A 19,054-nucleotide genomic window follows, 5' to 3' on the forward strand; every position below is an offset into this window, starting at 1 on the left:
CCTCCAGAAGACCCAACAGTATTTGAAGGCCTCAAAATCAACAATTTCATTTAGGCAGATCCAGCAGTTAGCTTGGTCATGAGAATCATCACCCAAATATCCACCCCAAAAGCTCTTTTATCACTTGAGAGTGAAAACACATCAATGGAACCCAGATAACTAAGACATCCTCAGTTTATAAAACATTACAAAATGTAAATAACTTCATGGTTCATCCCATGACAGAGCTAGTGGCTTTCTTACTTTGAGACTTATTCCAGGATATGCCTGAAAACACTGATTCCTGAGGTCTGTTGAGTAGGAGGACCCCCTTACCCAATCACCAGGTAAAGATTTCTCCCCCTCAAATCCCAATTCCCTCTCTCTCTCTCTCTCTCTCTCTCTCTCACACACACACACACACACACACACACACACACACACACACACACAGACACAGACACACACACCCCTATTGGTGGCTTGGCTTTCTGGAGTAGTTATTTCTTCCTTGGCTGAATTGTCCTCCTTATGACAGCACAGACAGCTGACCCTCTCCTGTGTCCAAGCTGAACAGAGATGAACTTTGAGTCAGAATCACATGCATCCATCCCTCCCAGGTAATGCAGTCAGGCCCTGCAGAAAGAGTGATCAATGTATGTGAAAAGTGGCAATATTGTTCTATACCTCTTGTCAAAACAGTTGCTCCTCATGGCGTCCAGTATTAGAGGGTAAGAAGAAATAATTCATCCTTGGAGCTAACTTGCAAGACAAATTTCCATTCCTTAGGAAACACGAAGAGTTTTTACTTCTCCTCAACTAAGTCTTGCTAGAAGCAGACAGGTGTTAAGAAAAATCAAACAGCAAATATTTATTAAGCATCAAGTCTGTGTGTGATGCTTGAGATAGAAAGAGTTACAAGATACAGTCTTTGTCATCTTGGAAGGTGCAATCCCTTTGCGTGGAGAAGCCACGTATATTGAAAACAACCCTTAGGTGAAGAGATCGTTCTTAAGTTGGCAGATGGAAGAAAAATGTTGGGGACAGACCTTGAACTCCTAAGCTCTCATTCCTTCCAGTGCAGTGGAAATGCAGTCCTTGAAAGTAGAAAATGTGAGTTCAAATACTGTCTCCACCCTGTACAGGCTGTGTGACCCTGACAAGACACTAAATCTTTCCAAACCTCGCTTCTTCCATTATAAAATGGGCATCATGCCCTCTATTGTGCATGGTCATTCTGAGCATCAAATGGGATACAGATAAAGTTAATAGAACATGGAAGATGTACATTCTATAATAGCTATAATATAAATACCACAGGACAGAGAAATTAATAACAATTCATAAAGATCACTATAAATTAGAGACGGAGTATACTGCGCGAACTAGCTCAATCCTCCCAACAACCCAGTTATTAGTCATTTTATAAATGAAGTTTAATTTCATGGACATTGCATTTGTTAAGGCAAACTAATCTTTGCCACCAAGCAGCATGCAAATCCCTGAATATTCCTAGGCTAAATAAAAGTTATAAAGAAGCATCATATCAGGTGTGGCCAAGTACCATCTTCACCCCACCACTATTAGCACTTGCCATGTCCAAAATCAAGTGCCCGTCAACACCCAGACAGTCAGGTGACCTGCATTAAGTACATTCGTGTTTTACATTCAGCTTAAAGTACACTTGTCTTTAGAATTCTTTAAGTCCATCTCATTTACTGGACAATTACTTCCCTCAGGGCAGTGGTTCTCAAAGAGGGAGGGATTTTGCCCCCAGGGGACGTTTGGCAATGTCTGGAGACACATTTGGCTGTCATTAGTGTGTGTGTGGCAGGGAGTGGGGGGTTCGGGGTCTTGTGCTACTTGCATCTAGTGGACAGAGGCCAGAGGATGCTGTTAAGCATCCTGCAACCCCCAGGACAGTCCCCTCATGGGGACACAGAGAATTATCCCACATAAAATGTCAGTAGTACTGAGGCTGAGAAACCCTGCCTTAGGGGCAGAGAGGGAATCTTAGATTTCCTTGTGACTACAGTAGATGCCCATAGGTGGTCAGAGACCATTTCTTGGTTGATCTTATAGTAAGAGCTCAGCTTCATTGAGAGCAGGCTTGCATATTCAATGTGAAAGACAGTATTGGAAGAAAGAAGAATTTCAACTAACCTTACTCTCAAAAAGACCCAAATGATATCTCACCAAAATGAAGAAATAGAGCCCAAGTCTACTGACAATCAGCCAACATCTATTATTTGCTAGGGAGCTTTCATTTGGCTCTTTACTATTCAAATGGTGGATATTTTTGTTGGCCAAACCAGTACTCTGGGCCATAGCTGAGTGTACAGGACCAAGCCTTCACCTCCCCTGAACACTGATTTAAAGGGGTATTGAAGGGTATAGAAACTTTGTCCAGTCAACGGGTTTGATCAGGCTCTCTCTTCTTCAAGTCTACACTTCGCATTTTCAGTGACAACCTACTCGTGCCGGACAAACTCCAGCTACAGCACACTTAGAGCTGGCGACGGGCATGCGCAAACATCACTCAATGGCCCTGTAAGAAGCCTGGCACAGGGAACTCTGCTAGAAGACGAGCAAAGGGAAGCTCAAGATACAGTGAGTTTCCCAGTTACATAGGGAGGGGAGGGGTAGATCTCCAAACCTCAGTTGCCTCCAGATTCAGAGCTCTTTCTACTTTCTCACACACCTGCAGGGGAAGCCCATGGGAGCCTATTTTATCATCTATTACTCAGATAGCAGGCAGCAGAGACCTGGGGGATGGGTCGGTCTCACCAAGACATAGGAGGATGAAATGTGGGTCACCCATATTTGGCTGCCATAGCGGAGCACGGGATAGGAGAAGCACAAAGCCTGGGAATCCCCCAGTGTCTGCAGCAGGTGTGTGTGTGGCAGGGGTGGGTGGGGGACAGCCTGGGATAAGTTTGAGACTATTGGTAGGAATGGAGAGAGCACGCCTCGAAGGCAGAATGGGAAGAGGTCTGGTAGAGGGCTGGAAGGTCCCAGATTGTTTCATTCCTTCATGAAACATTTATTGAGCGCTCTGGGCCAGAGGCTGTGGACACAGAGCCGGCAAGGCAGATAAGATCCCCACCGCCTCATAACTTAGATTCTAGGAGGAGTGATAGAAGATAAGTAAACCAGAAAAATGTAGATGACTGTGTTAAGTGCCAGAGAGAAATAAATAGGAAGCCGCAGTAAGAAAATACCAGGTTGGAAGGAGCATTATTTAGACCAAAAATCAGGGGAATGCACTTGGAGGAAGTGCCATTTAAGCCGAGACCTAAAAGATAAGAAGAAACGAGCTCCCTAGTGTGGCTCTTTGTGGAGAGGATAGGGGGGGTCCTGCATGGGGAACCTCAGGGCATGCTTGAGAACTGACCACTGTCCCCAGCTGATGGTGGGAGGGCGAAGGATGTGCAGTGGGGTCAGTCGCCGTAAAATGCAAGACCTTGAATTCTGTCTGAGAGCCATGGGGCGCCAGCCCTGGGAAGTTTTACATAACAGAAAATCACTTCCGTTTTGAAATATCCTTTGGCTACCGTGTGAAGAACAGACTAGAGAAAACCAATAACCAGAAGCAGGGCACTGCTCAGGAAGCCCTGGACCAGGCATGAGATGAAGATTCCTTGTGTGGGGAGGGCAGCAGGGGGCAGGGGATTGTGCAGGTAGAGCCGGCAGGACCTGCCAACGGAAGGCTGTGGGGCGGTAGAGGGAGGAATGAAGGCTGGTGGCTAAGTTCCCGCACAAAGGCAATTGCTACAGGATATCATTTACCAAGATGGGGAAATGCAGGAGAAACAGATATAGGGAGGAGGGGGGCTCCATATTTCAACTTTCGAAACCAACCTCAGCCTTAAAGAGACCCATAGTCTTTGCCTCCTCATCATTAATAAATATTTATTGACCAAATGCAACGAAGACTCACTTTTTAAGAAATCTAAGATATGGGAAGTGGGGAAACATGGTGCAAAGCAGGTGTAAGTTGATTGCATTTGAGATTTTTTTAAAAAGATACTATATAAACATATAAATGATAGTTATCGAAAGGACTTGCACTTTCCACTCTATACTTTTCTTATTACTTTTATAATAACATTATTTTTAAGAAAGAAAAAAGAGCTACTCCTTTGGAGTCAGGCTTTGTATTTCCAAAAAAAAAAAAAAACCCTCTGAAAATGCATAGCATGTCTCCTCCTAGAAGCCATAACCTATGAGGACGTCTGAAGGCAGTGGAGTTGGGAGGGAAAAGGGCACAAGCCAAGTAGATCATGCAGACAGCCCATGCAGGATGCCCTGAGCATTTCCCAGCCAGCTCTCACATGAGTCCTCCACTAACGCATTCCGATTCCAATCTGCCTTTTCTTTTTGTTTCAGCAGGTTTCCATTTTTAAAATCTGGCACGCTCACTGTGGAGGCATGTTTAAAGTCAGACAGTGAGGGTTCCTGTTTTCATTTGGCTCCAAGCTGCCCGCCTCTTAGTTCATCCATCAAGGTGAGCTCACCTCCTCCAGGAAGCCTTCTCTGACCACTCCAGGCTGTCAACAACTCCTTTTCTGGTCTCCATCGTTGTCGTAAGCCTATCTTAATTGTAACACTTTTCCCACCAATTTCTGAATATACATCTGTTCCCTCCATTAGACTAGAAGCTTAGAGTCGACATCTGCCACACTTTTTGTCTTCCCAACGCTTTCTGACACCTTTCCTGTGTTTGCAGAATTTCCCATCTCTTGATTCCACACATCTTTAAGGTGGAAGGCAGAAACCTGCTTTCTAAGCTTCCCTTGCCAATCAGATGTAAGAAGCATGAAGCAGGGGTTGCCTTGTGGAAGCCATTCTGGCAAAGGCGGCTGCAGACATCCAACTCTCAAAGACAACAGCAGCTGGGAATCTTCCAGCCATGTGCCCAATGTCAAGCCTTGGTGCCCATGCACCAATAGGGGTAGAAGGGTCACCACTCGAGCAGTGCATTGCCCAGATTGGCTGCTTTGCTCCCAAGCCAGTTCCTCCTCTGCTAAAGCTTCTTTAAGAAATTGCTTCTCTGCTCTAACCCAGCTAGAATGCACTCTGTCGTTTACAGCCAAAAGTCTTAACTGACATCGTGAGGTCCTCAAGGCAAGGATGGAACCCCATTCACTTCTCTATCACTACTGCCTAGCAAAGTGTTACATGCATTCCCCTCTCCCCTACCAGATAATTGATTTAAACATTATTGAAAGTGCTCAATGATGTGGAATACATGAAAAGATGGATGCAGAAGGCAGACTGCAAATAATTAGCCTTTTAAATCCCCTTTCTTTCGGTGATCATCGAAGCGTTATTTGTCCCATAAGTCTTCTGACTAACTAGAGAAGATACACAAGAATGTAGCTTCCCAAACTATGTTCCTCTGGAATATTGGTGATGTTTCCATTGCTAGCACTGAATAATAGGGAGTTTTTCCAAATACATATAGAAAATGTATTCAGTACATGGAATTTTGTCAGTTTCAGGCTTTCAGTCAGAAAGTTCAAAAATCTCCGGCACCTGCTACTATGTTGTCAGCAAGGGCAGTGGATGAAACAGTCATTGAGCAAGTAAGCAACTATTGCAGTGAAAACTCAAAAGTGCTAGTCTGCTTAGTTCAACAATTTCCCCTTTCCGCATGCTCGTTTTGTTCACTGGGACTATCGATTACACACTTAATACAAATCCTATTTTCTGCTAGTGAAGTTCTTAGTTCATATAACAGAACCCACTGATTCAACATGGCACAGAAGGGACACCATTCTTGGCTACCTGAACTTTTTTTGAGAATTTCAGTTCTAAATTTCTACTGTACTACCCTTCTCTTGTGCACTGAACTGTGTCCTCCGAAATTCACATGTTGAAGCCCTAACCTCCAATACCTCAGAATGCGACTGTATTTGGAAGCAGGGCATTTAAAGAGAGGGTTTAGGTAAAATGAGGCCATTAGGGTGGGCCCTAATCCAATATGCGTGGTGTCCTGAGAAGAGGAAATTTAGACACGCAGAGAGACACCAGGGGCATGCATGCACAGGGAACCACAATGTGAGGATCCATGGAGGCAAGCCATCCGCAAACTAAGGGGAGGCCTCCGGGGAAACCAAACCTGCTGACATCTTGATCGTGAGCTACCTGCCTCCAGAACTGTGAGAGAATAGATACCATTGTTTGGGCCTCCCCGTCTGGTATCCTGTTAGGACGGCCCTAACAAACGAATACACCTTCCTTCTGGGCCTCCTAACTGCTCTCAGAGCTCGCAGACCCGGGCAAGGGGACGTAAACTGGAGCCTCTGGCTGTCAACCTTCTTCCCCCTCAGCTTGTTCTCCTACCCCTGGCTGGAGAGGTGGGGGAGCAAATCATAACCGCATGGACGTCCTCCGCAAACCGACAGACTCTCCACTCGCCACTTCCATCAGAAACGTATCCCTTCGTGCCACGCGCAGCGCTCCTTCCCCGGCACAAATACCAACAGGAGGAGTGACCGTTAAATTCCATTCACCTGACTGAGTTACACAGGGGGGGCTGGCGGCACAGTCCGCGGGCACCAGGCCCCTCAGGAAGGGGACACACCAAGAGGAGACGAGAGGGGCCCAGGGACCTCAGAATTGTCCCCGGCCCTGTGCTGGCCCTGGGCCCCTGCCAGAGACAGTGGTTTACAGGGATGAGCGCCTCTCTGGGTGGCTAAGCCCCTGTGGGTGGAGGGCTCCCGCCTCACCCCACTGGGCGCCCCTCCCGCGCAGCTCCCCTCCCAGACGCCCAGCGGGGCGCGCAGCTGCCCCGGATTAGTGTGTGTAACAGAGGACAGACGGCAGTGGGGGTGTCCCACCCGCTCTGACTCTAGGAGGCCTCTGGGAGGGTGTGTGAGAAAGCTGGAGGGCAGTGGTTTTCCGTCCGCGCGGCCACGTGGCGTCTCTCTCTGCAGTTGGTGAGATGGAGAAGCAAGGGTGTACTTGGCGATAGACGTAGAAGGTAGAACGAACAGAACTTGATGGCTGGGAAGGGGTTCCGGGGTGGGGGGTGAAGACAGGGAGGAGCCAGGATCACTCCAGGATCACTGGAGTTCTGGCTTAAATGGCTGGAGAGACCAAGAGCTCATTCTCTGGCCACAGGGACTCCCGGAGGAGGAGGTCTGAAGATAATTAGAGCTTTTATTATGGCAATTATCATATTATACTTATGTGTTTCTTTCTCCAATAGACTGTATCCTCCCTGAGGGCAGAGCAGCACGTAGGCACTCCGACATACTGCAGGCACAAGTTTGCAGCGTTCATTCAGCACTCACCTACCCAGCACTAACTGAGGGCCCACCGTGCGGCCAGGACTGGTTCAAGGACTACGTCTGCTCTAGAACTGCACGCACCAGACACACATATTTATTGTCTCTTGGATAAATGTTTTAAAGGAAGGTGTTATATTTTCTTTTTTTCTATATACCAGACACACATATTTATTGTCTCTTGGATAAATGTTTTAAAGGAAGGTGTTATATTTTCTTTTTTTCTATATTCCTGATGCTCTGGCATCTGGGTCCTTGATGACTCCCAGGGCTGGCAAATTCTTAGAGAAAGCAAACTAGTTGCCTGAGAGTACATACACCCCTCCTATGCAAACCAACCAGTCCAGAATCTGTATTGCCAACTACCCCCTTTACCGAGCTCTCACATGTCGACAGCTGCCCTAAATCACCTCAGAGCCTAATGACTCTAGTCACGCCAGACAACCTGGGGCAGTCCCCATACCTTGGAGCCCACTGAAATTATTCAAACTAGCCAGTCCTGAGCTTATTTACCTGCCTCACCCATTTCTTCCTGGTAAAACCACAATAAAGGCTTTTACCTCCTCTTTCCCTTCACTCTTCTTCTGCCTCCTGACTAACTCTGGTGCTTCCCCATGTGGCCCTGTGTGGCACGCATACCTCCTGTTTCTAGGGATCTGTGCATATAAACTTCCATCATGACTGGCATTCCTGTGTCTGTGTGTCTTACTGTACAGCGATGCAAACAAATCCTGGGTACATTTTAAAACAGATGGTTAAACATAAAGAAGCATTCAGTAACTGTAAATTAACAACGGGTTCCTTCCCAAGCAGTACAAAGTACATCCTCAAAAGAGAGACAAGAGGTGTTAGTTCTATCATTATGTTAAAATTGAATGGAAGTGATAGAAAAAGCTAGTTTGGGGAGAAGATGGAACACATCCGTAACCAGGCAGTCCCCAATCTAACGTGAATTTATGGGTTTGGGGCAAGAATAAAGAGCAAGGAAAAAGCAGAATGGCCCTCACCTTATGCCCTGCAGAGCCTTGCACAAGTGGGAGAACATGGAATGATCCAGTTAACACCTGCTGCATCAGGAACGACTTTATTAAAGCCATGCAAACCATCAACACAAGGAGATGAAGGAAGCATTCTTTTTATGAGGTTTATTTCTTAATGGTGGCATCAGAAGCTCCCATTAATCATGCAAAGTGACATGAGATCATGGGTACATAAAGCACATGCCACAACATCTGGTATCAAGTGAACATTCAAATAATTATAGCTGTAATTGCTGTTGTTCTCAGTGATGGGCAAAATGGATTTTTTACAATATTTAGATGACCAATTATCAAAAAAGACAATAAAATGAAATTCATTCAACTATATGGTTGGGCTGCACATAAAATTTCATCTTCTTTTGTTGTTTTTCATGAGTCTGAGTACACTTTAAGATCTCACCCAGTTTCTGATATATTATGAATGCTATTAATTGCCTCTGTATTTTAATGATCAGAAAAAATATCCTGATTATATTTGGTTCCTGGATATACACAAGGTGACACAGTGGGAATGCTGAGAAACCACATCACTGGACGAGGAAGAAGCATGCCTTAACCGTTGGCATCTGCAGAGCTAGGACCCTTCCCAGGTACTGTGTGTGTTTATCTCCAGGAGGAACCAATCTAATCCTGAAAAAATGCTCTAAGGTCCTCTCTGCTAGAGACCTAAGAGAAACAGACAAGAAAGAGGCATCTAAGAGCCTGGCTCCAAATTAGATATTGACTTTTCCTACACCCCACTCACCCTGGATCAACCCAGGCTCTACAGATTTAGATATTTTATTTATTATGTATAAAGTAACATAAATTATGATGTCTGTTTCTTTACAGGTCTCTCTATGAGTTTTATATGCCCAAACAGACAATACACAAAGGAATTCTGCCAAATCCATTTTCTCCGTTTCGAGCTCCAGCTATGGGAGCATGAGTACCCGATGAACACTAAACCCCCAGGGCAAGAAGGGACACACTCTTCTTGGGATGTGTGAGACTGAAAAACAGGGATGCTTAATCACCACTCCCATCCCGCAAGACCCCCAAAAGCTTCTCTTGCCTCCTTCGTCACACTGTTTCTCTCTCTGGAGTCTTTAAACATCCCCGATCCACCTACCAGAATATTGACTTAAAACTTTACAGACTGATAATTCAAACAACAGGCAACAACGACAAGCACAGGAGCCTAGACACACGTGGAACCCAGGACACGTCACGAGGAGTTACCTGTGCAGCAAAGCAGCACAGGCACCCAACATCCTTAGCCAGAGCCAGCACCTGGGGCTGCCTGACCAACAGCTGTGCTTCGGCCCTGGCTGCCCATCCTTGTTTCCCCTCCAGGCAAACTCTCCTGGCAAAACCCACTGAGCTGAGCCTGTGGGTGGGTATTAACCCATTTCTACCTTCAATGCCTCTTCACAGGGAAATATAGACTCAGTATTTTCATATCCTCTTCTGATGCTCACCTTAAGTCACTATCATCAGGAGAAACACCAACTTACCAGAAAATGGAAGGTAGGATACCAAGGCATATAAGAACCTACTTATCGAATAGCCTAATTAGGAATAATTAATATGCAGATAAAAAGACAACTGATAATGCATGGCAGTATCTAATGGTGGAAACCCACTCAGCCTGAGTTTATAGAGCTCCAGAAACTAGGAGGGTCGAGCAAAGCTTAGAGGAGGAGGCAGACCTTGAAGACCAGGCAAATTGCACACAACCACTGAGAAGGAAACATGCCCTGCAAATGGGGGCATGTGGGAAAGCACACGGCAAGTTTAGAGACTAATCAGTGTACCTCTGATTAGTAAACTGATTAGAGACTAGTCAGTATGCCTCCCTCTGGTAAAAGCAGGACATGGTCAGACCCAGGTATGGAATAAATCTATAATGATGGCACAAGTGATGTCACTCCTCCATTTTCCATACCCAAAACAGATATGACCAATGTGTCATAGTGACGAGCCTTGCTGTGGTCTCAAAATTCTTCCCAACACTGTGTTCCAGGAAGCCACTTATAGTCAATCAGAATTAGCACTTGTGATGAAAATCATTTTGTTCTCCTTGAGAGAGAATGGGGTAAACTTGGTCCAGGCAAGGAATTCTGGGGCTGGACACAACCAGATCACTGAGTTGGGACATATTCCTGGATATTAGAAGCAACGAGGGTTCATGTTGGTTACGTCTCACTCCCAGGGCCAGAAGGAGGTTTGATCTTGAGGGGTAGTTAGGCTGACACTCTTGGAACCATCTGGGCATCATCACCCCTGGTGCGACCCCAGGCTCCAAATCATTCCGAATTCTGCCAAAGGGGCCTTATAGTAGCTTATCCCCAAAGATGGCCACCTTTAATTCCTTCTTTTTCTGTGTACACATGCCACTTTCCTATTGAGAGGTAAAGTTTATTCCTCCATCCCTTTGAACCTAAGCTGCTCAGTCAATGGAATATGGCAGAAATGACACTATGGCGGTTCTGATCCAAGCCTTTAAGAGGATTAGCAGTTTCCGCTTCCTCTCTCTGGGGTGTCTGGAGCCATCATGTAAGAAATCTGGTGACCCCGCTAAAGAGACCACCGAGAGACCAGATGGAAAGGGAGCAGCCCTGGGACGAAGAGAGAGAGAGAGAGAGAGAGAGAGAAAGAGGCCCAGCCATCCCAGTCCCCCCAGCTGAACCCAGCCATCCAGCTCTTCACTGCCATGGTCTCTGATAAGAGTGTGAAGCTTTCCCGGACCCTCTCGATCAGCCCAGCCATGAACTGAATCCCTTGGAGGGATCCAAGTCAAAGCCACATGGAGCAGAAAATTGCCCTGCCAAATTCTGCCCAAATTCCTGGCCCAAGAATCATAAACAATAAAATTATTCTTCTCTTAAGCCCCTAAATGTGGAGTGGATTGTACTGCAGCAATAGATATCCAGGATTATCTGTGCATGAGCCCCACTCCACTGGCAACTGTAAGTACTTCTCAAGGCACCAGGTTCTGACACAGATCCCTGCAAGTGCCCTGGTCTTACCATGTCCAAGACAAGTCAGGTGCCTGCATTCTGCATCGAGATGCCACACTTCTGATCACACACAGCCTTAGCCTCAGCTCCGCGATCCTCTTTTCTCCTTTAAGTCACCATATACAATTTCTGAAGAACCCAAGTTAATCACTGACTTCAAGACTCAAAGGTTCCAAGTTTTGTCTATTTGTTATTCTGTTTTTAAAGGATACAAAGGGCAAACTGCTCCTCCTTTTGAGGTTGGTGCCTTTGAAAGTTGCAGCCAGTACTTGGGCAAGGACTGGACAGCATGTTGGTTCAGAGCATCCAAAGAAAGCCTGCAAGTCGGCGTGTAGATAACCCTCACTGGCTCCGGCCATGGTATAACCACAGATGGGTCTACTAAACCGATCCTGGTCTACTGAAGCTCAATGTGGCCCAAAAGCTCACAGAGTCCAGCCAGCCCATTTGGCAGATAAGGACATGGAGGCTTGAAGACCAGGTGTGGTTTGTTCAGGGTCAAAAATGAAGTCAGCACAGCCTATAGCCAGACCCCAGTCCCCTGAGCCACAGTCCAGGAGTCCAGTACTCTCTGTCTCCCTGTACTGATGGCACTGGGGAAGAGACCGACACCCCCAGGGAAACACTTCCTCTGCATACCCTCTGGTTTGTGTGTGGCCTCTGCACCATCCTTTGAATCACTCTTGGCTTAAGGCACCTATACAAGCCAAGCACAGGCTTGCTTCCACTTGGGGGTTTCTCTCCAAAAGCCCAAGGAAAACTGCACCATAGCCAAGAGCAAAAAGACCCTCTCCTCTATTTTTAACTCTCTTCCTATCCCCCAACACATGTATACAGTACCTCCAGTTATAGGATATTTTCTGGTTTAATACTGTACATGTGTACCCTCTGCCCTTTAATTACATTGGATTGCATTTTTTTGGTGCAAAGTCACAAGGGTTGAACCTTGCTGGTTCCGGTTTTAGCAAAAAGGGTAAATCCAGATCCCTCTACCGATATCCATGTATCCATATCCAACTACCGATGAACATTCTGCATGGACCCTGGTGCCCACAAATGCCCTTTCCTGCTCTGATTCTAGCCTGAAGACTAAGGCTTGGTGGCATCCCACAGAGACTCAGTAGGTCAGAAGAGCTCCTCAAACAATTGTTATTTTCACAAGGCACTGTTGGAAGTTGTTGCCACATGTACTTTCAATTACCATCAATAATGCCCTATGTGCCAGACACTCTTCTAGGTGCCTTGCAAATGGGTTATCTCTTTTAATCCGCACAACGATCTGATGAGGTAGGCTCTACTATCTCTGTTCCTTATAGATGAGGAGGCTGGAACTCAAAGAAGTTTAGAAACAAGCTCAAGGTGACCAGCAAGTAAGCTGCAGGGCCGGAATTTGAACAGAAGTCCAGCCAATTCCAAAATCCATGTCCTGAGCCACCATACTGCATTGATTTATATAAACTTATCTCCATATGGTTCATTAATGTAATTCATATCAAACATATAAAACCATAACCTATATAACAATCTCAGAGTGGTATAGAGATCATAGAAATACAGTCCAGTAACCAACGGGAAGTTCAAATAGTTCGTGTTCTTTTGTTAAAAATTTTTTATTGTTATGTTAATTACCATACATTACATCATTAGTTTTTGATGTAGTGTTCCATGATTCATTGTTTGTGCATAACACCCAGTGCTCCACGCAGAACATGCCCTCTTTAATACCCATCACCAGGCTAACCCATCCCCCCACCCCCTCCCCTCTAGAACCCTCTGTATTTCAGAGTCCTTCGTCTCTCATGGTTCGTCTCCCCCTCCGATTTACTCCCCTTCATTATTCCCCTCCTGCTATCTTCTTTTTTTTTTCTTGACATATATTGCATTATTTGTTTCAGAGGTACAGATCTGTGATTCAATAGTCTTGCACAATTCACAGCACTCACCATAGCGCATACCCTCCCCAATGTCTATCACTCCATCCCTCCCAGCCCCCCACCACTCCAGCAACCCTCAGTTTGTTTCCTGAGATTAAGAATTCCTCATATCAGTGAGGTCATATGATACGTCTTTCTCTGATTGACTTATTTCACTCAGCATAACACCCTCCAGTTCCATCCACATTGTTGCAAATGGCAAGATCTCATTCCTTTTGATGGCTGCATAATATTCCATTGTGTATATATACCACCTCTTCTTTATCCATTCATCTGTCGATGGACATCTTGGCTCTTTCCACAGTTTGGCTTTTGTGGACATTGCTGCTATAAACATTGGGGTGCATGTACCCCTTCGGATCCCTACATTTGTATCTTTGGGGTAAATACCCAGTAGTGCAATTGCTGGATCATCTGGTAGCTCTATTTTCAACTGTTTGAGGAACCTCCATACTGTTTTCCAGAGTGGTTACACCAATTTGCATTCCCACCAACAGTGTAGGAGGGTTCCCCTTTCTCCGCATCCCTGCCAACATCTGTCGTTTCCTGACTTGTTAATTTTAGCCATTCTGACTGGTGTGAGGTGGTATCTCATTGAGGTTTTGATTTGGATTTCCCTGATGCCTAGCGATGTTGAGCACTTTTTCATGTGTCTGTTGGCCATTTGGATGTCTTCTTTGGAAAAATGTCTGTTCATGTCTTCTGCCCATTTCTTGATTGGATTATTTGTTCTTTGGGTGTTGAGTTTGATAAGTTCTTTATAGATTTTGGATACTAGCCCTTTATCTGATATGTCATTTGCAAATATTTTCTCCCATTCTGTCGGTTGTCTTTTGGTTTTGTTGACTGTTTCTTTTCTGTGCAAAAGCTTTTTATCTTGATGAAATCCCAATAGTTCATTTTTGCCCTTGCTTCCCTTGCCTTTGGCAATGTTTCTAGGAAGAAGTTGCCGCGGCTGAGGTCGAAGAGTTGCTGCCTGTGTTCTCCTTTAGGATTTTGATGGACTCCTGTCTCACGTTTAGGTCTTTCAACCATTTGGAGTCTATTTTTGTGTGTGGTGTAAGGAAATTGTCCAGTTTCATTCTTCGGCATGTGGCTGTCCAATTTTCCCAACACCATTTGTTGAAGAGACTATCTTTTTTCCATTGGACATTCTTTCCTGCTTTGTCAAAGATGAGTTGACCATAGAGTTGAGGGTCCATTTCTGGGCTCTCTGTTCTGTTCCATTGATCTATGTGTCTGTTTTTGTGCCACTACCATACTGTCTTGATGATGGCAGCTTTGTAATAGAGCTTGAAGTCCGGAATTGTGATGCCACCAGCTTGGCTTTCCTTTTTCAACATTCCTCTGGCTATTCGGGGTCTTTTATAGTTCCATAAAAATTTTAGGATTATTTGTTCCATTTCTTTGAAAAAAGCGGATGGTATTTTGATGGGGATTGCATTGAATGTATAGATTGCTCTAGGTAGCACTGACATCTTCACAATGTTTGTTCTTCCAATCCATGAGCATGGAACGTTTTTCCATTTCTTTGTGTCTTCTTCAATTTCTTTCATGAGTATTTTATAGTTTTCTGAGTACAGGTCCTTTGCCTCTTTGGTTAGATTTATTCCTATGTATCTTAAGGTTTTGGGTGCAATTGTAAATGGGATCAACTCCTTAATTTCTCTCTCTTCTGTCTTGTTGTTGGTGTATAGGAATGCCACTGATTTCTGTGCATTGATTTTATATCCTGCCACTTTACTGAATTCCTGTATGAGTTCTAGCAGTTTTGGGGTGGAGTCTTTTGGGTTTTCCACATACAGTATCATACCATCTGCAAAGAGTGAGAGTTTGACTTCCTCTTTGCCGATTTGGATGCCTTTGATTTCTTTTTGCTGTCTGATTGCTGTGGCTAGGACTTCTAATACTATGTTGAATAGCAGTGGTGAGAGTGGACATCCCTGCAGCGTTCCTGACCTTAGGGGGAAAGCTCTCAGCTCTTCCCCATTGAGAATGATATTCGCTGTAGGTTTTTCATAGAAGGCTTTTATGATATTGAGGTATGTACCCTCTATCCCTATACTCTGAAGAGTTTTGATCAAGAAAGGATGCTGTACATTGTCAAATGCTTTTTCTGCATCTATTGAGAGGATCATATGATTCTTGTTCTTTCTTTTGTTAATGTATTGTATCACATTGATTGATTTGCGGATGTTGAACCAACCTTGCAGCCCAGGGATAAATCCCACTTGGTCATGGTGAATAATCCTTTTAATGTACTGTTGGATCCTATTGGCTAGTATTTTGGTGAGAATTTTTGCATCCATGTTCATCAAGGATATTGGTCTGTAATTCTCCTTTTTAATGGGGTCTTTGTCTGGTTTTGGGATCAAGGTAATGCTGGCCTCATAATATGAGTTTGGAAGTTTTCCTTCCATTTCTATTTTTTGGAACAGTTTCAGGAGAATAGGTATTAATTCTTCTTTAAATGTTTGGTAGAATTCCCCTGGGAAGCCATCTGGCCCTGGGCTTTTGTTTGTTGGGAGATTTTTGATGACTGCTTCAATTTCCTTAGTGGTTTTAGGTCTGTTTAGGTTTTCTATTTCTTCCTGGTTCAATTTTGGTAGTTGATACATCTCTAGGAATGCATCCATTTCTTCCAGGTTATCTAATTTGCTGGCATAGAGTTGCTCATAATATGTTCTTAGAATTGTTTGTATTTCTTTGGTGTTGGTTGTGATCTCTCCTCTTTCATTCATGATTTTGTTGATTTGGGTCATTTCTCTTTTCTTTTTGATAAGTCTGGCCAGGGGTTTATCAATCTTGTTAATTCTTTCAAAGAACCAGCTCCTAGTTTCGTTGATCTGTTCTACTGTTCTTTTGGTTTCTATTTCATTGATTTCTGCTCTGATCTTTATTATTTCTCTTCTCCTGCTGGGTTTAGGCTTTATTTGCTCTTTTTTCTCTAGCTCCTTTAGGTGTAGGGTTAGGTTGTGTATTTGAGACCTTTCTTGTTTCTTGAGAAAGGCTTGTATTGCTATATACTTTCCTCTTAGGACTGCCTTTGCTGTATCCCAAAGATTTTGAACAGTTGTGTTTTCATTTTCATTGCTTTCCATGAGTTTTTTTAATTCTTCTTTAATTTCCTGGTTGACCCATTCATTCTTTAGTAGGATGCTCTTTAGCCTCCATGTATTTGAGTTCTTTCTGACTTTCCTCTTGTGATTGAGTTCTAGTTTCAAAGCACTGTGGTCTCAAAATATGCAGGGAATAATCCCAATCTTTTGGTACCAGTTGAGACCTGATTTGTGACTTAGGATGTGATCTATTCTGGTGAATGTTCCATGGGCACTAGAGAAGAATGTGTATTCCGTTGCTTTGGGATGGAATGTTCTGAATATGTCTGTGAAGTCCATTTGGTCCAGTGTGTCATTTAAAGTCTTTATTTCCTTGTTGGATCTTTTGCTTAGATGATCTGTCCATTTCAGTCAGGGGGGTGTTAAAGTCCCCCACTATTATTGTATTGTTGTCAATGTGTTTCTTCACTTTTGTTATTAATTGCCTTATATAATTGGCTGCTCCCATGTTAGGGGCATAGATATTTACAATTGTTAGATCTTGTTGGATAGACCCTTTAAGTAGGATATAGTGTCCTTCCTCATCTCTTATTACAGTCTTTGTTTTAAAATCTAATTTGTCTGATATAAGGATTGCCACCCCAGCTTTCTTTTGGTGTCCATTAGCATGGTAAATGGTTTTCCACCCCCTCCCTTTCAATCTGGGGGTGTCTTTGGGTCTAAAATGAGTCTCTTGCAGACAGCATATTGATGGGTCTTGTTTTTTAATCCAATCTGATAGCCTGTGTTTTTTGATTGGGGCATTTAGCCCATTTACATTCAGGGTAACTACTGAAAGATATGAATTTAGTGCCATTATATTGCCTGTAAGGTGACTGTTACTGTATATTGTCTGTATTCCTTTCTGGTCTATGCTGCTTTTAGGCTCTCTCTTTGCTTAGAGGACCCCTTTCAATATTTCTTGTAGGGCTCATTTCGTGTTTGCAAATTTCTTTAGTTTTTGTTTTTCCTGGAAGCTTTTTATCTCTCCTTCAATTTTCAATGACAGCCTAGCTGGATATAGTATTCTTGGCTGCATATTTTTCTCGTTTAGTGCTCTGAAGATATCATGCCAGTCCTTTCTGGCCTGCCAGGTCTCTGTGGATAGGTCTGTTGCCAATCTAATGTTTCTACCATTGTAGGTTACATATCTCTTCTCCCGAGCTGCTTTCAAGATTTTCTCTTTGTCTCTGAGACTCGTAAGTTTTACTATTAGATGTCGGGGTGTTGGCCTATTTTTATTGATTTTGAAAGGGGTTCTCTGTGCCTCCTGGATTTTGATGCCTGTTTCCTTCCCCACATTAGGGAAGTTCTCTGCTATAATTTGCTCCAATATACCTTCTGCCCCTCTCTCTCTTTCTTCTTCTTCTGGGATCCCAATTATTCTAATGTTGTTTCGTCTTATGGTATCGTTTATCTCTCGAATTCTGCCCTCATGATCCAGTAGTTGTTTATCTCTCTTTTTCTCAGCTTCTTTATTTTCCATCATTTGGTCTTCTATATCGCTAATTCTCTCTTCTGCCTCATTTATCCTAGCAGTTAATGCCCCCATGTTTGATTGCACCTCATTAATAGCCTTTTTGATTTTGATTTGGTTAGATTTTAGTTCTTTTATTTCTCCAGGAAGTGTGTCTCTAATAACTTCCATGTTTTTTTCAAGTCCAGCTAGTATTGTGTTCTTTTTTAAATTGAGATTTAATTGATATATAACATTGTATTAGTTTCAACACAATGATTTGATATTTGTATATATTGAGAAATGTGGTTCATGTTCTTTACATGCATTTTTTTTAAACATCGTGGAGGAATTTTATAGACCATAGCTATGTTTCCTAAAATCTCCCTTCTACCTTTAAACCATTTCCTTCACCAACCAAACCTACTGTACTTCCCTCTTCAAGATCTGCCCCAAGTCTCCTTCCCCAGATAGAAACTGAACTCAAGGAGAGCAGCTGTTTCCTTGTGTACACTACACTCTCCCAAAGTGGTTCATTTTCAGCTAGTTTTTAAGGAAATGTTTTGATGTGAGTTTATGGCTTTGGAGAAGATACTGGAGGAGCTCAGTGGAAAGAGAGGCCACAGAGGCATAGAGGGCAGTCCTTTTTCTAAATGTGTTTCCCACTCATGCAAGCTGTCCAGCCTTGCTCCAGACTTATATATCTCCTGAAGAGAAAAACCTGTTGATGACTAACTAGCCTGACCTTAACCCTTACAAAGACCTCAAAGAACTATTCAGTCAAGGCAGGCTCCTCCTCAGAGGGCTGGCCAGGGGCAGAAACCGCCTGGGCTGAAATCCTCCTGGGTAGGGAGGGCAAATGAGAGAAAGGTTGGAAACACAGTCTATTAATAATTTCTGTTCTGTCATACTTACATTCTGGGCTTGTGTATCTTATTGATTGATTGATTTTCCAAACACAGACTCTATAGTGAGAATCCTGTGAAAAGATCAGGAGTATATTTTGTACACTGGCTTCCTTAAGAGGGACAACAAAAACATCTGGGGGGAGGGGAAGAACAAGTGCAAGCTAAGATATGGTTTTCCATTGAAAGACATCTTTCTAGTAGCTAAATACTTTCTTTAAAATCGCTAAATACTTTCCAAAGAGTAAACAACAAAAGAGTTGGTATAGTACATGAAAGTTGTGAAGAGAGTAAATCCTAAGAGTCTTCATTGCAAGGAAAAAATACTTTTTTAATTTTTCTTTT

At 43.7% G+C, this 19,054-nt stretch overlaps 1 protein-coding gene across 3 annotated transcripts in view; it reads right to left on the reverse strand.

Annotated features, from left to right (window-relative positions):
- The window catches only part of PDZD2 (PDZ domain containing 2), a 343,304-nt gene that overhangs the window by 273,736 nt on the left and 50,514 nt on the right, over positions 1-19,054 (reverse strand). Inside the window, exon 1 of one of the 3 annotated variants that reach the window (XM_027604789.2) lies at positions 6,328-6,418. The exons of the other annotated variants lie outside the window; for them this stretch is intronic. The gene's annotated coding sequence lies outside the window, so the exon portion shown is untranslated. Of the gene's footprint in view, positions 1-6,327; positions 6,419-19,054 lie in introns of those variants that run through there. 3 annotated transcript variants of the gene reach the window in all.

Source organism: Zalophus californianus, chromosome 5 (genome assembly GCF_009762305.2).
Source record: "Zalophus californianus isolate mZalCal1 chromosome 5, mZalCal1.pri.v2, whole genome shotgun sequence".
Classification (NCBI taxonomy): Eukaryota; Metazoa; Chordata; class Mammalia; order Carnivora; family Otariidae; genus Zalophus; species Zalophus californianus.